Genomic DNA, 5,453 nt, shown 5'->3' on the forward strand with positions numbered 1-5,453 from the left:
TATGTTTTTAGTCTTTGAATCTTGTAACGAAATTGGAAACTTTGATACTTTTTGTCTCTAAACTTTAAAAATAAATTAATATAATCATTCAATCTAATTACATTAAATTTTGTTGATCTATTAAATATATTTTTCAACATATATTAAAGCTGGAACACGTCAAACAAATAAGGTAAACAATTCAATTAATTAGATTAAAATGACAATATAAATTAATATTTTAAAATTTAATAACCAAAATATATCAAAATTTTGAACATAAATAAAAATTTTTATTTTAAAATTATAGGCTAAAAACTAGAGCTGTCAAAATGGGTCGCAACCCGCGAGCCAACCTGGCCCACCACGGGTTTGAGTCGGGTTGGGTTAGAAAAAATTGTATTTTTTTTATGCGGGTCAGATTTCAACCCGGCTCGTTTAAACCCGGCTCATGCGGATTGAACCCGTGGTGGGCCAGGTTGGCCCACCAACCCACTTACCTAATTTTATTTTATTAAAATTTAATTTTAATTTTATAAAAAAATATTTATTATTTTATTTTTGCTTGAAAAAATTATTTAAGTTCCTTATTTTCAAAATAAATTAAACACCCGAGTCAAATTTGGGAGTGAAATTTGTTTAGATTTGTATTATAGAAAATTTGTAATTTCTTTTTATTTTAAAAGAATTGTAATTAAGTGAGTCAGTGAGCCAACCCGTTTACCCACCAACCCGTGGTGGGTCGAGCCGCGTTCGAATTTTTCTGGCTCGCTAATAAATGAGCTGAGTTGAGTTGGCTCACTAAGTGACCAACCCGTAGTGGGCCGGGTCGGATCGGGCCGGGTGGCCAGTTTTGACAGCTCTACTAAAAATATATTTATTCTTAAATCAATTCATAGTAAATCATATTTATTCTTAAATCAATTCATAGTAAATCATTTTTTAATATATTAATATGTAGCATATCATAACTCCCAATCCAAGATAAAAAATCTTTGCATACATCATATTCCTTGCAGCAAAATCATCCAAAAAAAAAATGGCAAAAGCTTCAGTTCATCAATTGGCATTCTTTATGTTTCTATTTCTGGTTGCATCTGGTATTTCCCTACCTTCTTCCGTGGCACTTGTTTGAATGCACACCTTATTTTCAAACTGCAGAGATCAATATATATTTTTCTTGGGTATTCCTTTATTTTTATTTTTATTTTTATTTTTATTTTTATTTTATTTACAGGTTTTATACAACAAGCTTTTGCTGCTAAGCACAGCCCAAATTGCTCTACGGTGTGTCTTGTGGGATATTGCCTTTGCAACTGCGATTCTACAACAATGGATGTACAACACAACGTTAGCAAACCCTTCTAGTCCATGCTTGGTTTGGCTTACAAGGGAAATTATGCATAATACTTTATAAACTAATAATATTAATAACTTTTTGTGTTCAATTTCATCATGCCTCCTTCTTTCTGTCATGTTTCAATTATACATGTTTGTTTGTTTATAAAAAATAATAAGAAAACGCACATTCAAAAACACCAAGTGCGTATATAATTACATTATCGCATTAAAAACCTTTTAAACAAGGTTTAATATCTATTTTGGTCCCTCGGTTTGTAGGGTGTATTTAAAGTTGTCCTCCTTTTTTTCAAAAAGTTCACAAATGTCCTATATTTTCAAAAACAGTTTAAATTGATCTTTTTTGCTTACGGCGTTAAAAGACTAATGACATAGTTACTCTGCTGGCTAAAATTAAATGACATGTCCAATTAGTTGGCAAGCTCAGCCAATAAGCTGTCACGTGGCAGTCCATTTTCCACTCAAAAGCTTTATCACACTTCTTCATCTTCTTCAATCACTGTAATTATCGTCACCGTTAATCAATCACACTGTAATTTAGTTGTCAAGAGGGTAAAGACCAACTTTGAGTTCATGAGATTGTTGTTCTTTGGTTTCTTTATTGCTTGAATCAAGTGTCAACACTAATTGAGAAGAAGAATCTAAAGTTTGATGAGCATTTTCTGGGTTACTGGCATTGTTGTTCTCTGATTCCTTCTTCTCCGTTGTGAAATCCATAATCGCACGCTAATTCCCAAACCCTAATCCCTTTTTCCCAAACCCTAATCCCCTTTTCCCAAACCCTATTCCCCTTTTCCCAAACTCTAATCCCTAATCGGACGCTGCTTCAAACATAATTTATTTATGTTTATTCAATTTTGTTTTACTGGGATAAAAAACCTCACTATCTTTCAATCCTAATGTCTCACCCTTGCTGTAAACCAACATCGCCATCGCCCCGTGCGCCTCCGCTCTCTCCACTACTGCATCGCGCCCCATCTCCCCGCCCTTCCGAACAATTTTTATTTGCAGCTCCTGGCTTATAAGATGAAGTAGCGGAATTCATATGCTTGGGTTTAGCTGATGATGAACAAACCCTGAACTATTATGTGTATATGAATAATTAAACAGAACAGTAAAAAATGTCTGGTTGTGTTTATCCCTTTTAATAATTTTCTCTCATGTTGGAGAAAAAGGTTCTCAATATTTTCGGTTAGTGATATGTAGAATACAGTTTACCGACTTCCGGTGTTCTAAACTATTTCATAAATATTTTGGTCAAGAATATATGAATGAAGTTGTATTTGGTAATCTTTTAGTGCTATTAGCATTAGGTTTTATTCATATTTTCATGGATTTTGCAACTTTGAAATGTTTAAAGATAGGGCATAAATTTAACCTTAGTATATTTTAAAACACAAATTCGGAATTTGATTTGTTCCGACAAGGTGAGGGTGCAGCGTGAGGACTTGGAGGTAGGAAGAAATGGTGGAGTTTGAGGAAGTGGAGAGAAAAAGTTTTTCCACCAGAGAGAAGAGGAGGAGAAGGAAGGTGTAGAAGAGTGAGAGAAATGCAGAGCGAAGAAACCGAGAATGCCACGTAATAAATAAATTGTACAACTCATTCAGGTTTCGCCAGATAAGCAACTTTTCTATTAATTTTTTAATGCCGTAAACAAAAAGGATTAACGTGAATCGTTTTTGCAAAATATAGAACGATTGTGAACTTAAAAAAAGGACAACTTTAAATACATCCTACAAACTGAAAACCAAAATAGGTATTAAACCTTTAAACAATGAAGAACCAAAAGTTAACGAAGTATTACTAAATTTGTAAAGTTTACGCAGTGACTTTTAATTCATATTTAATAAAGTAATGATAAACTTACAATGAATATTGAAAATAAAGACTTTGTCTTTAACAAAAATTTGGTGAATTCCATAACCTCTTAACTTATAATTTGTTAAAAATTAAAAAATTAGCTTTTTAGATTAAAAATGTTTTACTAATAAACTTTTATATATATATATATATATATATATATATATATATGTATATATATATATATATATATATATATATATGTATATATATACATATTTATATATCAGCAATTATCTAATTTGTATGCCAGTTTATTACATCAATTTTAAATGTTATTTGATACTCAAACAAATAAAAGTATATAAATAATGTGATCTTACTTAACTTGTATTGCATTCTTTTTATATATTCTCTTGTAATCTCCATACAGGTTAATTTAATCCAAGATTTGACCATGACCGACAAAAATAATCAATAGCCATAAAATAAATATTATCTTGGTATTTTTCACATTAAATTAGTATAATTATGGAGACTATAATTGATTATAAATTAGAATATATTTTAAAGTTAAATAAAGATGTTTTACATTTAATTCATTCATTAGTGAAAAGTGTGTTTAACCATTGATTGTAAAAAAATTTAAGATAAAAAGGTGCATGGAAAACTTTTGAATTTTCTGTCATTTTTTCAAGTCATATGTACGACATCCAAGGTTAAAGAGTCAAGTAATTATATGAACGTAAATATGACCATTTTACATTATTTGTGGGACAGGTAACATAAAAAGCATGTTTTTTTTATTGCACTTATGATACATGAACAACGAACTAAGTGATGGTTTGTCGTTGTAGGTGTCCTTCCATCTATCTATTTGTCTCATTTATTGTGATAGACGTTTCACTACAATCAGCCACGTTAACATCGCTGCATGTCCGCGTGGAACCAAAGCCTCAGCCCACGTTCACCATCTTCGGCTTATATATACAAGTCAGGAGGGTAAGATATTCCACACGCTCTAGAGAGAGACTGATCAGTTGCAAGAGTTAATGGCCTCCACGGACAGGTCACCGGAACCGACTCCGGCGAAGGGTCCAGAACTAACTCCGGGAAAGGCGATGGGAGTGGGCAGCACATGATCGATAAGGGTGCGATGATGATACAGTCACTGGAACCCATAAAGACGCGTGTTCTTTCTCAAAACTCAATATCTGATTCTTGGTCTTCTTGTTTTCTCTCTCTTTTTGTTTCAACTTTCTCAAAACTTAATATCTGATTTGTTTAATGTTTTGGTTGTGTGCTTCATAGGTGTGGAGTATATTGTTTCTGATGATATCTTTGAAACTATGCCACCGGAGGAACAGAAACTTTGGCATTCTCATGCTTATGAGGTTTTTATTCTGATGTACGTGGCAGGCTGACAGAGGTGAAAATTTATTTCAAAGACCTTTAGTTTAAATTTAAGTAAACTGATCCAATTTCTGATTGGCCCTATCGATTAGTCTAAAAGTAATGGTGTGATCTTCTTGGTTAGTTGGTGAAAATTATAAATGCAGGGGACAAGCTTCCTATAGGTGCACCTGCGCTGATGATGTCTCCACAAGCAGTAAGTCCTGGTTTGGTGAGGGCTGAGCTGGTGCATGAGAGGGATGCCAAGTACAGTATTTCCTCAGAGAGCCTGAAAAGCTCAAGGGTGGAGATTCCTGATCCAGAGATGATCAATCCCTGGGCTGACTATTGGAAGCAGCATGGCAAAGGATTTGCCATTGACATCGACGAGACTCAGATCAAGTTGAGGGCACCTTTTCCTTGACTCACTCAATATACCAACTCTTTCTTTCATTTTCTTAGCTAATAAATCAGAGTTATGAAATTTTACATTTGACGGATAATAATTGTCTGTGAAGTGTTTCCTCCACCCAACTTTATATATATGTTGATGGATTGTATCTAAAGCTTAATGACATAAGCTGTTTTTAAGGATAACCATATCATTGGCAATCAATCTTCCTACTACAACCATTTCACTGACAATTAATCTTTGTTCTTTCTTGTTTTTTCTTGTTCTTTCTTTCAGACAATTAATCTTCAATCTTTCTTATTCTTTCTCAGTGACACGGCTTCGTCACAGGTTTTACGATTGGGAATTGGCAATTGATATTTGTTCTTTCTTTGGGGTAATTAATTTCGTTCTCTATTATTCTTTCTTTCATTGTGACACGAGTTTAAGGTTGGAAATTAATCTTCGTTCCGATAATTAAATTTCGTTCGTCTTTCTTGTTGTTCTTTCCTAATTCTTTCTTGTTTCTTTT

General features: G+C 33.0%; 1 pseudogene across 1 annotated transcript; it reads left to right on the top strand.

Moving 5' to 3' along the window:
* Positions 1-4,046: 4,046 nt before the first annotated feature.
* On the top strand, positions 4,047-5,232 carry LOC124825920 (oil body-associated protein 2B-like; annotated as a pseudogene). The gene is made up of 2 exons (XR_015779862.1): positions 4,047-4,567; positions 4,698-5,232. The product of XR_015779862.1 is annotated as an oil body-associated protein 2B-like (transcript).
* Positions 5,233-5,453: the final 221 nt, after the last annotated feature.

This window comes from Vigna umbellata, chromosome 5 (genome assembly GCF_029865625.1).
Source record: "Vigna umbellata cultivar VRB3 chromosome 5, Vumbellata_1.0, whole genome shotgun sequence".
Taxonomy (NCBI): domain Eukaryota; kingdom Viridiplantae; phylum Streptophyta; class Magnoliopsida; order Fabales; family Fabaceae; genus Vigna; species Vigna umbellata.